Here is a 22,141-nt window from a genome sequence, read left to right as displayed (position 1 = left end):
TTGACCTAGTGACATATTAACTTCGATCATGAACATGCCTGAATCAGAAGCGGTAGTCTCACTACCCTTCTTCTTCAATTCTACAAGGTAAATCTTGTAGTTCCTCTTCCAGTGCCCCAACTTGTTACAGTGAAAACAAACAGCTAAATTAGGACCAGTCAACTTGTGAGCATCTAGTATGCTCCGGAGTGATAGTGGAGAAGACATGACGAATATAGTAAATCTGTAAATGATAAACACATAACAACACTTAGCAAATATTCAATTTCATTTCAAAACACTATATGAATCGGGTATTTATTCATAAGTGTCTCCCACTAGTTTATCTAATTTTTTGAACCCCCTAAGTGAAAATTAAGCATTCATAATGCTAGTGGGAATAGGGATCCTACATTCCATCACACAACCTCGGCTGTGGCACGAAACGTCATGTGATGTTCAATAGGAAGACAACTCTTGTTAATTACATCTTATGTTATTCCCTAATATAAGTTTAGCCTCTTGAATAATTGAGTCACGGCTGTGGCACGACAAACTCAATATTCTAAGTCAAGTCTAACCCAACATTTCGTACAATTGAATCAGTCTCCAACGGCCCACGGCTATAGCACGTACCGACCTTTAGATTCTAATTCAATGTACACATCTTTATGTAATAGACAAGTATTTCTTATTTCGAAATCAAAGCCCTCGGCTGTAGCACGAAACGACAATGATTTAAAAATAAGAACCACTTTCTACCATGTTGGAAGGCTATGACCGACACAAGCCCGTTGTGTCATTGGCCAATTACTACTTGATATTATTTAATTTTAGAGGGATTATATTATGTTACAATCATAATCATATTATAAAGAGATTCTTCCTTTTAAATTAAATATTTCAAATCAATAATCGATAATCAGATGATTCCCAGATCGGGTGGAGCATTGTCAAGAGGCGTCACTTAATAACCCTTTCTTACAGATAGAAATATGTTGTTGACAAAATCATCCTTTCTCTCAATATTGAAAATTCATATTCAATTACGTGTTTCATAAACACAATAATCTCATGATCATTCATAATATTTATTGTTAAGGCAAGAAACAATTCCTATTCTAGATTTTCTAGAGCACGCCTTATATTGATTTAAGTTCACCTAAATCTTTCATCGCATGGTAAACATAGACATATATCTCATACATAAAATTAAATAAACAAGTAAATGTAAAGTGCAATAAAGTAAATGTGTTTGGTTATGACCCCATCCTATGTGATCTTTATCAAGCTCATGATAAAGATCAAGGTCAATCTAATATGGTGATGGAAATAAATACAACTACTTATTACATAAGTCTTCTTCTTTGTATCACCTCCATTGGATAGCCTTCTTGAGTCTTCAATTACATTACATGATTGAAAGTAAAACTAATCTAATGAACTTACAAGAATAACTCGAGTTACATTCAAGATTTATGATTACAAAGATTGACGACATGCAAGTCGTATTTAAAACCAAAACCAAAACCATTACACTAAGGTAGAAAGGCCATAACCATCCACCATACTCATACAACACATAAAAGCATGTTAAAACACATAATCTGATCTTAACATATCATATTATCCATGATCTAATCATAAAAAGAAAATATGACAAAAATCAGAAAAATCAGAATCAAATCAGAAAAACAAGAATCACTGTTTACGGGTAGTAAACGACGTCAAACGCCTTACAGACGAGTCATTTACCTATGGAATAGGGTATTCGTTTGCGTAAATCGGACACCAGACCCAGATTTCAGCAAATCTGCAACAGCCAATTCAGAATCCGAATCTAATATGATTCTCATAATTAATCAAACATAAATCATGTATATATCAGTATATATACAGATTACATAATCATCTTATGATTATACAACTCACATGAATATCATAATTTCAAAACTATATATATATAAGCATATTATATCAACATCTAATCATGGCGAATCACGTACATGCTCATATATCGAAAATAGTTAAACACATAAATGAATTAAAAACTTTTCGCAAGTAGCTCTGATGCCATTGAAGGGTTTTTAGGACATAAACGCAGCGAAAACGTAAATTTAAATCTTAAAAAAATCGAAACCCTCCGCAGGATCCATGCGAAAAATAATATTTAATTCGTAGTTCAGTATGTTTACCTTAAGAAGCTTTACGTTAATGGAAAGATGGAGGTCTTTAATGGCGATCCAAAAATGATGAACGGAGATCCTTAGCAGCTGCTGCTCAAGTGTGAAGCACTCCAACGGTATCCACCAAGAAAATGATATAATGGAGAAGGAGGAGGTGGAGAGAATTGAGGTTTTGTAAATCTTCTTGTTTGAGGCAAAAATAGGGTCTATAATAGTATATTTATAGGCAAAATTTTTAGCTGAAAATTTTCCCATAAAATATTATTATTATTAACCCTTTATTATTCTCACTAACAATTAAAACACCTTTTAATTATTAATCCTTTTTCTAAACTCTTTAGAAATAATTCTCTCACTTGATTTAATTTCTAAAAATTAAATTCGTAATTAATAATATTAAGAACCTTTTCTTAATTAATTTATATTCAATTAAATCTCATTTAATCAATTATTAAATTTGCCAATTAATTATTTATTTCATAAATAAATAATTATCAGCCATTATTAATTAATTCCTCCACCATTAAATCATTCTCTTTTATGGTGTGACCCTGTAGGTTCAATATTAAGCCAGTAGTAGAAATAAATAATAATAAAACTATTTTATCATTATTTTTATAAATTCTCTAATTTATTAAATATGATTAATTAATTAATCATATTTATTCTACATCGTGAGGGATACTTCTCAGCATATCGCGACTATCCGGATAATACGAATTCACTGCTTAGAATACCAAAAACCTATTCAGTGAGTAGTTACCGTACAATCAATTCCTTCTACCCTGCAATGTCGCGATATGCTGAGAAGTATCCCTCACGATATAGAATAAATATGATTAATTAATTAATCATATTTAATGAATTAGAGAATTTATATAAATAATGATAAAATAGTTTTAGTATTATTTATTTCTACTACCGGCTTAATATTGAACCTACAGGATCACACCATAAAAGAGAATGATTTAATGGTGGAGGAATTAATTAATAATGGTTGATAATTATTTATTTATGAAATAAATAATTAATTGGCAAATTTAATAATTGATTAAATGAGATTTAATTGATTATAAATTAATTAAGAAAAGGTTCATAATATTATTAATTAAGAATTTAATTTTTGGAAATTAAATCAAGTGAGAGAATTATTTCTAAATAGTTTAGAAAAAGGATTAATAATTAAAAGGTGTGTTAATTATTAGTGAGAATAATAAAGGGTTAATAATAATAATATTTTATGGGAAAATTTTCAGCTGAAAATTTTGCCTATAAATATACTATTATAGACCCTATTTTTGCCTCAAACAAAAAGATTTACAAAACCCCAATTCTCTCCACCTCCTCCTTCTCCATTACATCGATTTCTTGGTGGATACCGGTGGAGTGCTTCACACTTGAGGAGCAGCTGCTAAGGATCTCCGTTCATCGTTTTTGGATCGCCATTAAAGACCTCCATCTTTGCATTAACGTAAAGCTTCTTAAGGTAAACATACTAAACTACGAATTAAATATTATTTTTCGCATATAAGTGGATCAGCATTGAACATTCTCTTCCTTCACTGGAAGGGGTAGATCCTTTATTGATCATACACTATCTTCGTGTACAAATTCCTATACCCAGTAAAGCCCTTATAATTGTCCCTTGAGACTAAGAACTAAACCAAAGCATAGTTCAGTGTACGCAAGATGACTATGATGACCTCAAGTCTAAGGATACTTGTACAACTATCACTATGTGAACAACTGCTGACACGTGAGTGAACTCCATCAGTTGTTCAGCTGTGTGAGTCATGTTCAGTGAATTTATTCTATAATAAACACCTACATACTAGCTATAGTGTCACCACACAAATGTCTATGAGAACAGACATCCTTCATAATGAAGCAAGCATAGTATGTACCGATCTTTACAGATTATTAATTACCAGTTAGTAATCCTACGACCAGGAACTATTTAAGTTTAGAGTTATCATCTTTTAGGTCTCATTATTATGATCTCATCACAATCCATAAAAAGCTTTACTCTAAACTGTGGTATATCGTATTTAAACATTTAAATAGATAGAGCCCGCAATAAAACAAAACAAGTCTTTTATTAATATCAATGAAATCAAAACAGATTACATAAAAGTTATTCCTAAATCCTCATACATGATTGGACTTAGGACATATCTCTTTCAGAAAGATGATAGGCGGTACTCATTTTCAACTTAGTTTCCAAATATTTAAACATCTCCTATTCATTTCTATCAGTTAAGGCTGAAAAGTAATCTCATATACTCACTTATTACCACCTTTAGGTATTTGAACTTTATATTCCACTCTTTCCAATTCATTTATTAACTCCTCAGTGGTCTTACTTACATCAAATCCTTTCTTTCAGCACCAGGCATCTGTTACCATACGGCTTTGTTTTGGTAGTTGTTAATGGATTAATCAGAATCTTTTATTAACCTCGGTCAAAATTTTATACTTGAAACACAACATATAGTTGCTTTCCTTCTAATCTTTGGAGGAAAATCCTTGGGCATTCCACACAGAGTTTCTTATTCTTTGAATAGTTGAGGATGTTATCAATAAATACAATTCGCTTATTCGAGTACTCCTTATACACCATGTTCCTTAATTCCTTATAGTCAACTGATACACTTGTTATTTCACATAATATCACCAGAGCTTGCAATGCTCATAACTAATTTTATTCGTAATCTCTGATATGTTCTCAGATCGGATCTTACGTTGATCCCTGAAACATAACACGCTTCTTGAATTAGGTCTCGTAAGTAATCAATTCTTTATAGGGGTTATTTATTCTTATTCGTTGTTTTGTTAAACTCCCGATAATCAGTACACAATCTCATTATTTCATCTCTTTTCTCTAACAACACCACTGGTACACTTTATGATTCGCTTCCTGTAAAACCACTCCTTGGTCTGCCTTGTCCACTAGGCCTCCGATACTTCGCCTTAATTCTTTGACATGTCTAACACTTCCTAATTCATTTTGAAATTTCCTTCTTATACCTAATTATCACTAATTTTATTTAAATTTCCATATATCTTGGCATTTCTTAAATAAATTAAATACTTTATTTTGTGAATTTCCTGTAGGATCTCATTTCTTAATTCTTTTTACTTGTAGCATCCAAGTGCTGGAAGAAAACCTGAGAATATCGTGATCGTTCTTCTGAGTGCATAAATTTCCTCTTACTAACTGTTAACATCGTGATCCATTATCTTCTCTTGACATTTCTTTATTTTTTTCTTAACGACTCTGACTGAACGGTCATACTACCCATCCTTGTTTCCTTTGGATTATATATTTGACTTCCAACTCCAACTTCTGAAATTCCATAGGTAATTGTTTTTGGTGCAGTCTCTATGTTTATTTTCTCCTTTTTGCTTATCGCTTGCCACTACATTTGTTTTTCCTTGTGAATACATATTTCAAACTCTTATGGTCCGTATAGATCTTACACCTTCCCCCATACATGTAATGTTTCTCAATCTTTCAAAGCCAATATTATTATTACTGCTAATTCCAAATTATGAGTAGGGTACTTCTGCTCATAAGGTTTCAATTGTCTGGATGCATATACAATAACTTTATTGTGTTGCATCAACACACATCCTATTCCCTTATGAGAAGTATCACTATAAACTACCAAGTCTCCTTGACAGTTTCAAAGTGATAAAACAGGTGTTGTAACCATTCTCTCCTTTAACTCTGCAAAATTTTCCTCACCCTTCTCCATTTCATATAAACTTCTTGCTTTTCCTGGTTAACTTTGTCCAAGGTATTGCAACTTTCAAGAAATCTTGAACAAATTTCCGATAATAACCGGTCAATAATAAAACTTCTTACTTTTGTTGGTGCGTTTGGTCTTTCTTTATTCATAGCAACTTTAATTTATGCTGCATCCCCTTTGGTCTCCTCCTCACTGACTATTTATGCTAAGAATTATACTTCCTGTCATCAAAGCTCTCACCTTGTAAACTTTACATACAACTTCTTTCTTCTCCGACTCGCCAGTTTTCATTAAATGCTTCGCATGGTCCTCCGTTGACTTTAACACAAATATAGCTCATCCATATATTCCTTAAGGATTCTGTCCATCAAGTTTAAATATTAGTGGTATATTAATTAATCCAAATGACATTACTAGAATTTTATAGCAGCAGTACTTAGTTCTGAAAATTATCCTTGGTATGTCCATAGGTTCAATCTCCAATTGGTAACATCCAAATCTTAAATCAATTTTATAAAATACTTTGCTTCTTCCATCTGATGAAACAAATCATTAGTTCGAGGTAAGATATACTTGCTCTTGATAGTAAACTTGTTGAGCTTTCACTAGTCGACACATAATCTCCTACTTCCATCTTTCTTATTAACAAATAATATCGGTACACCATATGGGGTACACTAGGTCTAATCGCTCCTTCTTCTAACATCTCTTACATTTGCTTTGATAACTCCTTCATTTTAACTGGCGCCATTCTGTGCGGGGCCTTGGACACTTGTTTCATTTCAGATGCTAAGTCAATCATGAACTCAATTTCTCTATCTGGAGGAAATGTTGGTAACTCGTCTGGAAACATATCTTCAACTCATTAATTACTATAAAACCTTCAAATTCTATTTACTCCTAACTTCTATTCATAATCACCGTAGTGCTTACCTCTTGGTCACCATAACCTCTTAGCTTAAGTCATCGTTAACAAATTCTTTACCTTTCTTAATCTTCTGAACCTCATCACATTCTCATTTGGCGTCTTCAGAACTATCTTTCATCATGACGGTCTATCTAGGCATCACGCTTAAATAGATAATCCATTCCTTAGAATAATGTCAAATCCTCTTATCTTAAATGATATCAATTCTTCACAACTTATTGCCAGAAATCTCAATTCCACCATTGGTACTCACTTATTTAACAATTACACGTTCTTGACTTGCTAGTCCTTCAGTCATAATCTTATCAATTCAACAGGGTAATTCATCTTATCAACAAAACCTTGAGAGATAAACGATCAAGTTGCTCTCACATCTTTCAATAATTTAACGCATAAGGTATCCACAATAATTATTCATGTCATCACATCCGTATTCTAAATAACATATTTCACAGGAAAATCGCAAACTCTCTTTCTCGGAGACGTATTCCTTATTGGAGTAGATTCCCTTGATTCTTAGTGCATCCCTGGCTGAGGCTAGTGATTTGCTTTCCATTCATGAGAGGTAGATGGAAACTTGCCCGCTTGGTTCATAACACGTTGATTTTTATTTAAAAACTCTTGCAAAGAACGACGGTACAACGAAACAACTAGAAGGATTTACAATTTAACAAAATTAGAGTTAAAAAGAAAGAAGAAGTAATGATTTGAATATGAAGGAGACAACCACATTGGTACTTAAGATGGCAAGTCTTTCGTACCATATGACATACATCACATGATTAGGTGGAGTCCCACCCGACTCTTTATCATCCCGACAAAGCGTCTCACCATAATACTGCTCGTTCCAATCAGAGAGCAAACTTGAGGGAAATAATTAAATTTAAAAGGAATGAAATATCCTCCTTTTTCTTATCACCGTAAAGAATTTTCAAGGAAAGAAGTTCATACATATTTAGGATTCAAAAAGAGAATATACACTGTAATATTTTAGAAAAGAATGATACTATTGGTCACCATCCACATTTCACCCCTGTACCTCTTCTGTGCTGGTTCGATCAATAAATCCCATTTGATTCATTTAATAACTTCAGAAAGTCCGCTGAAATGTCATCGTAATTTAAGCACTAGGATAGATTCTTACTTATTTATGTCTTTAGCTTCGTACCTGCACGTTTAATACTCTAACAATTCTATCATAAGTGTGCTCTTAACGGGTAACTTTAAGTTTTATCTATGCCACTTAAAATGACGATTCTTTTGTTAAGAATGTTCTTCCTTTAGAAAAGTCTGAAAATCTTCCCAATCTTCTTCGGTCATACCCAAGCTCCTTTTAAATCAATGAATTCTTTAAACTTCAATAATCTCTGCAACTAGATGAATATCTTTTCCATACTCCGGTTCTGTTGTTAATCTCATCAAACAAGATTCACATTCTGCTATTAGGATTAATTGAAACTGCATCGTAATAGCGGGTCCATTTGGCCCCCGGAATCAACCATACTAATTTCTGGAACACGTACTTTCTAGGTAATCTGGTCTTATAACAAACAAGAAACTCAAGTAGTGACTTGACAACCAATTTTTAAAACTTATTTTATTCAAAAAAGGCTTTTAGAAATTTTGTAAGGGAAAATCTTTTTCGAAAACTTGTTTAAAAATTTTGAAAATCGTACATCTGGTTGTCTTTACTATATGAGTTGGTTATTGTCCTTCGTACCTATAACAAGGTACCAAATTAAAGAAACGATCTCAAAAGGTCCATTCACTTCAATCTACCTTCTCTCCTTTATTGGTTCCATTTGTCTTCCTTAACCGACGAAAACTTCAGTTATTGTTGCATGTTATCTTATTCGTAGCTTCACATCAAAGCTTCCATACCAGTAATACCTCTGTCATCATCTTTGCAGTCATTAAATAGAACAGGCTATCCAATAGCCAACAAGTCGGTTGATGTCACATCACATGGTTACAATATATATATCCCATCGTCATAACACCATTATCTAACTTCAAGAGAGTTCCAGATCCATACTCTTCTCTTATTCTCTTTCAAAACTCATCTAATCCCTTCCACAGGCTAATCAGGGGTAGCCTATTCACTAATGACTTCTTGTAAGCTGGTAGCAGCTATCCTCCGGAACACTTAAATCTTCTTTCTAAACTTCTTCTCACCTTTATTTATATCTCAGGTACTCACCATTTACTGTAGCTCTCGAATCCATCCTCATAAGTACTATTGCTTTATATGACAAGTTTTAAACTGGGGTATATAATATAGTGTAGGGTAAACGGAAGATATACACTCATAGCCGAATGTCCAGTAAAACAAGAATAAACAGATGGAGGTTCTTAAATAGGTAGTCTCATATCAAGAGGTGGTAAAATAGCGTATAATAGCTTGAAGGGGTGCATCTGTTATAACAGGAGGTAATACAGTTAATATTGGTGGGAGAACAATATGCGAGTCAACGGATAAAATGACGATCCTCAAACGGAAGGCTCCAAACGATCAGATGATACAGGGAAAACAAAATCTTCCATTGCCGTTATCTGGAAATCACATCGCGAGCTAAGAATCTCGAATCGCAACATAAATTATACCGAAAACCTACTATACAGTCGCACTCAACCTCACGATGTCCTATATTTCTATTTCTTATTCCTAATCCTAACCCTCTACCCAATCTTGACAATCTAGGCTTGTTTCTGTGACTTATAACCTGTAGCTCTGATACCAACCTGTGGGGCCCTCCAAACCCGGTTCGGAAGTTTGGGGTCCACAACACACACACACAATATATAATCCTGTAGATGAAATATTATTTGTAATGACCCTACTTTACACAACCATGGATCGTAACAGGTTAAAGTATGAAAACAAGCCACAACCTTAACTTTTATTACAACGTGCCCAAATCCCAACTAATTTGACTTACAACTGATTATGAAATTGTTCTTACAATCTTACTATCTCACTACCATACAAAGCTCCTGCTAGCTCGATCCAACTCAATCTGGAATCCTAGCTCATACCCTAGACTGAGGAACCTCGCTATCAGCCATATCCTTTTAAACTGTAGAATATATAAAAAGATTCGCAAGAGTGAGCTAACTAGCTCAACAAGTCATAATAAAGATAACTGAGGTTAAACAATGTTCAAATGGAATGATTCAGAAGAATCAAGTTTCTTGTTAAACAATCATTAGAATTGAATATTCATTTTAAATTTTAAAACCAAGGTTAGGCTGCTGATCAGTCACGCACTAACCCCGAGCAAGGCTTCCCGCTTTGCTCTATATACTGGATCCAAGGCACACACTACGACCACGAATCTGGTCTGACCACGAATCTGGGCCACATAAAGAAAACTATCCAATTCTAAAATAGTTCATTATGATAAACAATGTACTTCAATAAAACAAGATCATAATCAATGATGATAAACCACTTGAATAAAAGCATAATGCAATTCATGGGTATCACAAGGGTGTATTAAAGTATATATAAGAAATGGCCTTCAGCCTGTAGGAAAATAAAATATTAGATGAGCAAGGATTTTACAAGGTTTATTTCTTTGATGTCACAAGGTATGGTTGAGTATAAAAGCTTCTATATGTTCAAACAATTTTGTTCCAGAGTTTGGTAAATGATGGGTATATATCTATGGAGTAGTATCGTATTTGCGCAGTTTAGTATCTGGTAAATCAACAAGGAATGGTTCACAAGGAATAAGGCTTACGACTCAAAGATCAAATGATGTGGCTCAGGTTCAAGGCTAAATGATTCAAAGTACTCATAATATAAAATAGAGGTATTTTGAATACTTAACAATATGTCACGAGAGAATTTAGAAATATTTGCATTATATCCAGAAAAAGGTTTAGAAGTACTTTCCTTGCAGGGCTTTACAACTATTACTGATCGACTCTGAGCTGACTCTGCTGCTCAGGCTTTATTGTCTATACACTAGATCACCCTGGATTCGACCTTATCACTTAAGTCCTTTGATTGGAACCTTACTGAGCTTTTCGACTGACCTCCAAACTATCTTTCGTCCAATGCCAATTCCCGGGCCTTCCGACTAGAACCTACTGAGTCGAAATACCATAATTTAGACTTCCGATTATGCTTGACATATCCTCACTAACAATCTATCCGTGCGTTAACAAAACCCGACTCGCAACACATACATTATTGTAATACAGGCATCAGTTAGGGTTCACATATTCAAAACTCAGCTTGATATTCACTTTCCGAAAATACATATACTCATTGTTTCAGAAAACGGGTTGTCAGTTATATTTTACAAAATAATTTTTTATAATTATATAGTTATATACATTCGACTGATATTTCCGATATTTTACAAGATACGTTCCCGAAAATCGGGCAGCGTCTCTTTTGTTTATCGGACTACCCGTCGAAACATAATCGACGTTAAATCCCAATCATAAACACAAATCAATCAATTTCGCAATTCACAATCCAAACCAAATCAATTACACAATTCACAATCACAATCCGAATTAACTTGTACGACTATCATATTTCATTACTACCGACCCGACTCTCAAAATAACTTTTACGAACTAGGTATTATTTATTTATGCTTTTAGGACTCAGAAATAACTCATTACCGTCCACCATCAACTCATCGAAAATCATTGTAGACGGCGGAAAATTTTTTCGGTGTCCGAATCATTCGGGTTTCCAATATGAATATTACCAATTTAAATCTCGAATAATTAAGTTAAATATCCGAATAATCACAAAGTTCGTTCAAAATTTTTCACAAAATTAGATTAAAATTCGAATTCCAAAAAGTGTGAAACAATCGAATTATACAGAACCCAAACCAAAAGCAGTGACTTGCAACACATATAACAACGAAATGGGAACGCGCGTGTGCGTTACACGCACGCCGACCACCACACCAGAATAGGCACGACGACAGCTGGAAGAAAATAACAGAAGATATCAAAACAAGCACAATAGACACACGCTAACAGCATACACAAGAACATATATATACACGTATACACAGATTGTCAACATAAATAGAACCAGCCAAGCTAAGGATTCAAGCAGCGGCTCACCGGGAACGACCGGAAAAATGAAACGGCGGCGAACAGGAACATCCGAGAGGAGAAACAGAGAATGAAGGAGAAAAAAGAGATGAACACAGAGAGAGAACATGGAGTAAAGAAATTGAGGTAAAAGGAATAAAGAAAATGACTTGCTGCTGGTTTGGTTTGCACATGACACGTATCAATAATTCAGATACGTGTCAAATTCTTTTATAAGGATTTGATAAGTATCCCTGAATATCCGGGAGTCGAAACTTTACCCCAACTTCGTAATTTATCAGACAAAGTTACGCGAAGACAATACCAAAACTTCTTGAAATATTATAAATACCCTAAAATTAATAAAAACAAAATTTTTGAAATTTTAAAATAAATTTTTGAAGTGCAATAAATACCCGGATTTAGCAATTGGATGAAACCAGGTGCGGTGAAAATACATCAAAATAAATCTAAATTAGTCTTAAAATGTCAGACATATCCCAAAGTAAATAAAAACGTAATTCTCATAATTTTAAAATAATTTTTGAAATACAGTTTATACCCGCTTTCAACAATTGAACAAAACAACGCGCGGGTGAAATTAGTCCCGAAAATTTCTAGAATAATTCTAAAATTCTCAGAATATTATGAACTTGATAAAATGTTTTGTAATTTTTGAGAAATTCTGGAATTAAATATTAATTTTACAAATAAATAAAATCATAAAATCGTACAGGGTTAAATAATTGATGAAATATTGATTATTAATATAAGTAGTTTTAGTAATTATTCTATTGATTATTAATATATTGATGCTATTTTTCTTTACTTTGAACCTATTTACTCTTGTGACGTACTCTGATTTAATATAAGTAGTTTTAGTAATTATTCTCGTGTGTTATTATCATGTTTTCATATGAACCCATGATGACGATGAGTGCTATCATGGGCTAATCGTGATCATGGGGTCGTAACGGATTTACTATGGCATTCTTTAGTTAGTTGTTTAATACCTTAGTGTGTGATGATTGTATGATATCTAGTATTGGTTGTGCGTATTCGTCTTATGTGCATCGCGAACATATAAGATAGGGTGTTAATCTCTTGTGAAGCGACGGTGGATATTGAGATTTAGAACTTGCCATGCTAGCATATGTTCATGTAAGAGTATGCATGATTAGTGGGTAACTCTAACCGTTTTATTCGCCCTGTGTAATCAAAAGGAATAACTTGTGCTTAAATCGTTATGTTGTCAATTTCTGTAGACATATAGGGACTCAACATAATTGATGCCTATTCAACTTCTATCTTAATTGTGGATGCTTGGTAGAATGGTATTAGTACAATGAAAGTTGGCTTTTATCAGTTTTGTGTTATTCGATTAATATCATCACTGATGCATGCTAAGGGTAATAACAATAGCTATTGAAGGAAGTAGTAATGAAGTTGTGATCTCATGAGTGTTTTAATATTGTTAATTCAAGTGTTAATTAAGTGTTTACTTCTAGTAGGTAATTGTAGTTAATAATTAGTTAATCAAATCTGAGTGTTATTGTCTTAAAATTGAGAAGTATTCATAAACTGGTGAGTGAGTTTAATTGAACATAATTAGTCAGAGTCTCTGTGGGAACGAACTAGAAAGTATTCTATATTATTTGCGAACGCGTATACTTGCGTGTGTTATTAGCGCGTGTTTTCGCCCTAACAAGTTTTTGGCGCCGCTGCCGGGGACTCGGCGTATTTGATTAGTTTATGTACTTACCATCATTGGTCATTAGGACTCAGTGATTAAGACGTGTTACTTATTATTTCCGGTCGTGTTTCAGGTACTTTAGCGAGCGTTTATGCAAACTCGTTCTCGTACTCGCAAGAGGACTTTAGATACGGCTGAGGAGACAGACGAAGTTCTTGATATTCCGGAGAAGATAGATTTTGAAGATTTGGATTCAGGAACTGAGCAGAAAGAGCCAGTAACCATGGGTGATCGTATTGTTCCGCAAGATCCAGCTCTTATGGACTTTTTTCGGCCCAAAATTGATGACATTCAGTCTAGCATCATGCACCCGGCTATTGAGGTTAATAACTTTGAAATCAAGTCGGTCACTATTCAGATGGTGCAGAATTCTGTTTCTTTCGGAGGTGCTGCGACTGAAGACCCCAATATGCACATAAGGAATTTTATCGAGATCTGCAGTACTTTCAAATATAATGGCGTGACTGATGAGGCTATCAAGCTGAGGCTTTTCCCATTCTCTCTGAGGGATAAAGCTAAGGACTGGTTACATTCTGAACTAGCTGGGTCTATCACTACTTGGCAAGATCTTGCGCAAAAGTTTCTGGTTAAGTTTTATCCAATGACGAAGACTGCGGCTATGAGGAGTGCTCTTACTCAGTTTGCGCAGCAACCTACAGAATCTATGTGCGAAGCTTGGGAGCACTACAAAGAGATGTTGAGAAAGTGTCCACATCATGGAATGCCTGATTGGATGGTGATCACTGCTTTCTATAATGGTTTGGGGGCCCAATCTCGGCCCATGCTCGATGCAGCAGCTGGAGGCGCCTTGTGGGCCAAAAGCTATACGAAGGCTTATAATCTTATTGAGACTATAGCTACAAATGAGCATCAAAACCCAACTGAAAGGATGATGCCTGGGAAGGTAGCAGGTATTCTGGAAGTCGATGCAGCTATAGCTATTGCAGCACAGCTCCAAGCGCTGTCTATGAAGGTCGATTCTCTAGCCACCTATGGGGTCAATCAGATAGCTATGGTCTGTGAGCTTTGTGCAGGTTCTCATGCTACGGATCAGTGTTCTCTTGTTAACGAATATGTTCAGTATGTGAATAGTTATCAGCGACAACAACAGCCTGTGCCAACTACTTATCATCCTAACAACAGAAATCATCCAAATCTCAGCTGGAGTAATAATCAGAATGCTATTCAGCAACCATATCAGCAAGGCGTACGTAAACAGTTCAATCCACCTGGATTCCAGCAACCACAGCATTATGCCCAAAGGCAATCATATCCTCAACAAGGAGGTGCAGCTCCACCCTCTAGCACTGATTTTGAGTAACTTAAGCTGTTGTGCAAAAGTCAGGCGGTTTCTATCAAGACCTTGGAAAATCAAATCGATCAAATAGCCAATGCAGTGCTCAATCGTCAACCTGGCACACTTCCCAGTGATACTGAAGTGCCAGGCAGGAAGGAAGCTAAAGAGAAAGTCAAGGCTATTACCTTAAGGTCTGGAAAAGTTGCTGATGCTGAAAAAGCAAAAGAAGGAGAAGCTGAAGCTGGTGATGAAGAAGCTAAGCAAAAGGAGAAAGCGGCGGAACCAAGGAAGACTACTGTTGAACACACTCTACCTGAGGGTAATACAGGGGAGAAACAGCTCTATCCTCCACCACCTTTCCCTAAGAGATTGCAACAACAAAAGTTGGATAAGCAGTTCGGTAAGTTTCTGGAGGTGTTCAAGAAACTTCACATCAACATACCTTTCGCTGAGGCTCTGGAGCAAATGACTAGTTACGTGAAATTTATGAAGAGTATTCTTTCAAGGAAGGTAAAACTGGATGACCTTGAGACCGTTGCTCTAACAGAAGAATGCAGTGCTGTGCTGCAACAAAAGTTACCTCCAAAGCTTAAAGATCCAGGTAGCTTCACCATTCCTTGCACCATTGGCAAGTTGTCTTTTGACAAGTGCCTTTGTGATTTGGGAGCAAGCATCAATCTGATGCCGTTTTCGATCTTTAAAAACTTTAATTTGCCTGATCCAAAGCCCACCTACATGTCTCTATAATTGGCTGATCGTTCTATTACATACCCACGAGGCATAGTGGAGGATGTGCTAGTAAAGGTGGATAAGCTCTTCTTTCCTGCAGACTTTGTTATTCTAGAGTTCGAGGAAGATAAGAAGATTCCCAGAATCTTGGGAAGACCTTTCTTGGCTACAGGCCGTACCTTCATAGATGTGCAGAAAGGTGAACTTACTATGAGGGTGCAGGATCAGGATGTGACATTCAATGTATTCAAAGCAATGAAATTCCCTACAGAAGATGAGGAGTGCATAAAAGTGGATTTGATTGATTCTGCGGTTAAGTCAGAACTTGATCATATGCTAATGTCTGATGCATTAGAGAAGGCTTTAGTGGGAGATTTTGATAGTGATGATGAGAATGGAAATGAGCAACTACAATATCTAAATGCTTCTCCCTGGAGGCGAAAGCTAGACATGCCATTTGAATCTCTTGGTACTTCTGACCTCAAAAATGCTGAAGGAAAGCTCAAACCATCTATTGAGGAAGCACCTACCTTGGAGATTAAACCATTGCCTGAACACTTGAGGTATGCTTTTTTAGGTGATGCATCTACTTTACCTGTTATTATTGCATCTGACCTTTCAGGTAGTGAGGATGACAAGCTCTTAAGGATCTTGAGAGAATTCAAATCGGCTATCGGATGGACTATAGCAGACATCAAAGGGATCATCCCTTCATACTGCATGCATAAGATTCTGCTAGAAGAGGGTAGTAAGCCGACTGTTAAGCAACAGCGCAGACTTAATCCTATTATGAAAGAAGTGGTGAAGAAAGAAATTCTAAAGTGGCTGGATGCAGGAATCATTTATCCTATTTCTGACAGTTCTTGGGTGAGCCCCGTGCAATGTATACCTAAGAAAGGAGGTATCACTGTAGTAGCAAATGAGAAGAATGAGCTCATCCCCACTCGAACAGTCACATGATGGAGAGTATGTATGGACTATAGAAAGCTGAACAAGGCCACGAGGAAGGATTACTTCCCTCTTCCGTTTATTGATCAGATGCTTGACAGGTTAGTCGGTCATGAGTATTATTGTCTTCTGGATGGCTATTCAGGGTATAATCAGATTTTTATTGCACCAGAGGATCGGGAAAAGACTAACTTCACTTGTCCATTTGGCACATTTGCTTTTCACAGAGTTTCGTTTGGGTTATATGGCGCACCGACCACTTTTCAGATATTTATGATGGCTATATTCTCTGACATGATTGGAAATAATGTCGAGGTGTTCATGGACGACTTCTCCGTCTTTGGACATTCATATGATGAAAGTTTGAATAATCTTCGTGCGGTGCTCAAAAGGTGTGTGGAAACTAATTTGGTGCTCAATTGGGAAAAATGTCATTTTATGGTGCGTAAAGGCATTATTCTTGAGCATAAGGTCTCTAGCAAGGGTCTTGAGGTGGACAAAGCTAGGGTGGGAGTCATTGAAAATCTTCCACCACCTATTTCTGTGAAGGGAATCCGTAGTTTTCTTGGTCATGCGGGTTTTTATCGGCGTTTCATCAAGGACTTTTCGAAGATATCTAAGCCGTTGTGCAACTTGCTTGAGAAAGATGTGCCTTTCAAATTTGATGATGAATGGTTGACGGCATTCGAGACTCTCAAAAAGAGTTTGTTAACTGCACCAGTTATTACAGCACCTGATTGGACAGAGCCTTTTGAGATGATGTGTGATGCAAGTGATAATACGGTGGGCGCAGTTCTTGGGCAGCACAAGAATAATCTCTTTCATGTGGTCTACTATGCTAGCAAGACCTTAAATGGGGCCCAAATGAACTACACCACTACTGAGAAGGAGCTCTTGGCTATAGTCTTTGGTTTCGAAAAATTTTGATCTTATTTTCTTGGGACAAAGGAGATAGTGTTCACTGATCATGCGGCCATTCGCTATTTGGTTTCCAAGAAGGATTCGAAGCCGAGACTCATTCGTTGGGTGCTCTTGCTACTGGAATTTGAGTTAGAGATCAAGGATCGGAAAGGTACTGAGAATTAAGTAGCTGACCATCTCTCTAGATTGGAGAATCCCGAGTTTACTTCACATGATAAGACATTGATCAGCGAATCTATTCCGGATGAGCAGTTGTTCGCAGTTCAGGAGGAAGAGCCAGGGTTCGCAGATATTGTGAATTATCTTGTCAGCAATATAATGCCTCCTAATTTGACCACATCTCAAAAGAAGAAGTTTCTGCATGAGGTGAAATGGTATATGTGGGATGAACCGTATTTGTTTAGACAGGGAGCTGACCAGATCATCAGGAGATGTATCCCATTCTATGAGATGGAGGGGATATTACGAGACTGCCACTCCACAGTTTATGGTGGATACTATGGTGGTGAGAAGACGGTAGCTCGTATTCTGCAAGAAGTTTTTTCTGGCCTACTTTGTTTAAGGATGCTCATCAGTTCGTTTTAAGGTGTGATCATTTCCAAAGAGTGGGAAATCTTACGAGAAAGGATGAGATGCCGTTAAATGTGATGCTTGAAGTCGAGGTCTTTGATGTTTGGGGAATCGATTTCATGAGGCCTTTTGTCTTATCCTGTAATAATCAGTACATCTTGCTGGCAGTCGATTATGTCTCAAAATGGGTATAAGTCAAAGCTCTACCGACAAATGATGCAAAGGCGGTGTTGAATTTTCTTTATAAGCAGATTTTCACAAGGTTTGGAACGCCACGAGTAATCATAAGTGATGAAGGGTCGCATTTCTGTAACCGTAAGTTTACTTCTATGATGCATCGCTACAATGTGAATCATCGTGTTGCTACTGCCTATCATCCGCAAACGAATGATCAAGCGGAAGTGTCTAACAGAGAAATCAAGCGCATTTTAGAGAAGGTTGTTTGTCCGTCAAGGAAGGATTGGTCTTTAAAGCTCGATGAAGCTGTCTGGGCCTATAGAACAGCATATAAGACTCCACTTAGGATGTCCCCGTTTTAACTTGTGTATGGTAAGGGATGTCATTTACCCGCGGAGCTTGAGCATAAGGCCTACTGGGCGTTGAAGAAGTTGAACCTGGATCTAGATGCAGCTGGAAAGAAGCGAATGCTTCAGCTTAATGAACTTGATGAATTTCGACTCCAAGCGTACGAGAACAACAAAATGTACAAGGAAAAAGTGAAAAGGTGGCACGAGAGGAAGCTACATCCTAAGTTATTCGTACTGGGGCAACAAGTTCTTTTATTCAACTCTCGTCTCTGACTTTTTCCTGGGAAGTTGAAATCAAGGTGGTCTAGACCTTTTATTGTCAAAACTGTGTTTAGAGATTTTTGAGAATGATCTGGACCAAGCATTCAAGGTTAATGGTCAGCGTTTGAAGCACTACTATGGGGACACGGCAAACCGGGAAGTGGTTAGTGCCGTTTTATTATCAACTTGAGTAAGGTACGCTACGTCAAGCTAATGACGAAAAAGAAGCGCTTCTTGGGAGGCAATCCATGATTTGTTGTTACAGGAACCCTTAGAAGTTAGTAACCTATCCAAAACCACAAAAAAATCAGAAAAACAGGGCAAGGAAAAAAAAATTCCAGAAGACCCCTGAGCGCCCGCTCAGCTCTGCTGAGCGACCGCTCAGGGGCCGACTGGGAGAAATTTTTTTAAGTCCAATAAAAATCCAAAAAAATTTGAAAAATAAAAAAAACTAAATACATCCCATTACCCACGACCTATTTCCCCATTATCCCATGTTTTTAACCCTCAAACCCACTCCTAATCAAATTTTACCCTAATCCATACCCTATATATACATACACCTATTCCATATACCCCCCATATACTTTCAAACCTTAAACTCTCTCCCAAACCCAAAAACACAATTTTTAAACACTTTTACACAGTTTCGATGACACCCAAGAGATCCAGGACTATCGATAGCAGCAACACTGTCCCTACTGCTAATTCTTCGAGGGGTACTGTTGCGAGGCCTTGTTTGAATGATAGGACTGCTGAGGAGGAGTATACTAGGCTTCTGGGTAAGCCGATTTTGAAGGAGAGGGGGTTCTTACCATCGGGGAGGGATGGTGGGTTGTTGTCTATGATTGCTGAGAAGGGTTGGATTGCTTTTTGTGAGTCTCCTGAAGCAGTGCCGATGAGTGTGGTTCACAAGTTCTATGCGAACGCGAAGGCTGAGAAGAATGGGTATTCTGTAGTCCGGGGGATGACGGTGGATTATCACCCTGCGGCGATTCGCCGTATGATTGGGTAGCGACAGAGGAAGCCCACGGAGGAGTACTGGAACGAGAAGACTGCTGAGGATTTTGACTTGGATTTGATTTGTGCTACTCTCTGTAGGCCGGGCACAGTTTGGACTTTCAAGACTGAGACTAACAAGTATCGCCATTTTCTGGCTATTGCGATGAACATGTATGCCCGTGCATGGAATGCTTTCATTTGCGCTAATATTCTGCCTACTTCACATGCACATGAGGTCACAGTTGAGAGAGCACAGTTGTTATGGGGAATTTTGAATGAGGGGTACTATGTGGACCTTGGTGAGTTCATCTACCAAGGAATTCTGAAGTTTTTGAGGGGAGCTAAGCACATGAACATCCCTTATGCATCCACGGTTACAAAGCTTTGCCGAGCAGTGGGAGTTCAGTGGCCGTCTCATGAGCAGTTGCAGTTGTCGGCCGCTCCTATTGACTCCGGGACTCTGCATGCGATGCAGGAGTGGACCAGTGGTGAGCCCGAGGAGCATGGGCTGGGTTATCGTCTTCCAGGAGGGCGTCCAGCATGAGGTGCTACCATGGCGAGGCCAAGGCGAGATGAGGCTGGTTCTTCTAGAGCTCAGGAGGGTGCTGGGATGGCTGATGCCCAGTATAGGAGGCTGTCGAGGAGGATGGATGATATGTACGAGACACAGAGCAGGTTTGCTCAGGAGCTCACCCTTGCACTTGGGACTGCTTTTCAAGGCCTTGGAGCTGACATCCAGTGGCCAGTTTTTGGTGAGGACTCTGCATATCCTCCTCCTGATACACCACCCTATGAGGGTGATGATGATGATGATCTCTCCGAGTAGGTATACCCGGTGTTCCTTTCTACTACCTTCACTGGGGACAGTGAAGATTTTAAGTTTGGGGGTGGTAGTTAAGGAATATTTTGTGTGTGTGTCATATAGTTGCATATTCATGATAGTTTAGTTCATATAATTGCATATTTTTTGCAAAATAGTTTTCTTTTATTTATAGCTTTATTTATCATGTCATATGGCTCATGCATATACCATGATGCCTTTTGCGCTGATTTACCAATTAATTTGTGATGTTGATGCGAGTGTAGTGATAGCGTTAAAGTGATGTTGAGTCGTGTAGGTTGATATGCATGCTAGAAACACTTGTAACTTCACTAAGTCTTAGAGAATGCTGAAGGACTAAATTGTTGTTATGGTTTGATGGTTTTTGAGGTTAATCTATTGATTATGCTTAGAATTTTATAATAGGTTCTTAGTGATAAAAGGCATGAAAAGAAAATTTGGAGTGAAAAATGGAATTCATTGCTAATTATGGCTAGGTGTCAAATGGCTAGTAGCCGGCTCATATTTTTATGCGAGTAGTCTAGGGTTGAGCAAGATGGAGCGAAACGCACTTGCTCATAAATTTTGAAAAAAAAGAGAAAAAATAGAAAAAAAAGAAAAGAGAAAAAAAAGAGAGTTAATGCATAATTGATCACGAGTGGGCTATTTGGTATTCGAGTTATTAAGTTCTTAGGGGACTTTGTGCCTAGTGACCTAAGGCTTTTATAGTCTGGGATCCGCTAACCCAACGCTCGCTACATGGATGCCATTGCATAAGTCTTTTATGGACCTCACTCATTGCACGGTCAAATAAGCATTTGTTGTTATAAATAAAAAGCATGATTCTGTAATAAGCTCCAGAATCTTGAAGTGTTATAAGTCACTTTGTCCCTAGAATTTTTATTCTTCGTATAATCATGCGATTGCCTTGAGGATAGTCGAGTTATGATAATTGATCTAGTTTCGAAGCATATATGTTAAGCATCTGCACACACCACGTTTCTGGCTGTATGTTAGTTTGCATGATTTGATTGATCTTTATTCGCCTAATTGCATTTGTTGAGATGCCATAAGTTGGTTGGTTTGGTCGTAGTAAGGGGGATCGATGCATTTCATATAGATTGCATTTATGCATGTTTTTGTTTGGTTTTTGAATCTGTGACGCTTGAGGACAATCATCGATTTAAGTTTGGGGGTGTAATAAGTGGCATTTTATACCACTTAGAACGTCTTATAATAGCTTGAATTGGTGTCTTGAAATCAAGTATTTTGTGTATTTGATGCATTTTTCTAGTGTTTGTGCATTTCAGGGTATTAATTGCATTTCGGGAGAGAATTCATCAATAATAAGCCTTCGCATGTGTTTAGCATTGTAAGAGGGAAGATAGGAGCAGATTG

The 22,141-nt window shown here is 36.9% G+C and overlaps 1 non-coding gene across 1 annotated transcript; it reads right to left on the bottom strand.

The window, feature by feature from the left end:
• Positions 1-14,284: 14,284 nt before the first annotated feature.
• On the bottom strand, positions 14,285-14,391 carry LOC141722613 (small nucleolar RNA R71). Its single transcript, XR_012575623.1, has one exon. It is a non-coding gene; the product is annotated as a small nucleolar RNA R71 (small nucleolar RNA).
• Positions 14,392-22,141: the final 7,750 nt, after the last annotated feature.

This window comes from Apium graveolens, chromosome 4 (assembly GCF_009905375.1).
Source record: "Apium graveolens cultivar Ventura chromosome 4, ASM990537v1, whole genome shotgun sequence".
NCBI classification, from domain to species: domain Eukaryota; kingdom Viridiplantae; phylum Streptophyta; class Magnoliopsida; order Apiales; family Apiaceae; genus Apium; species Apium graveolens.
Note: the sequence above shows the minus strand (reverse complement) of the source record. Positions and strands in the feature narration are given on the sequence as shown.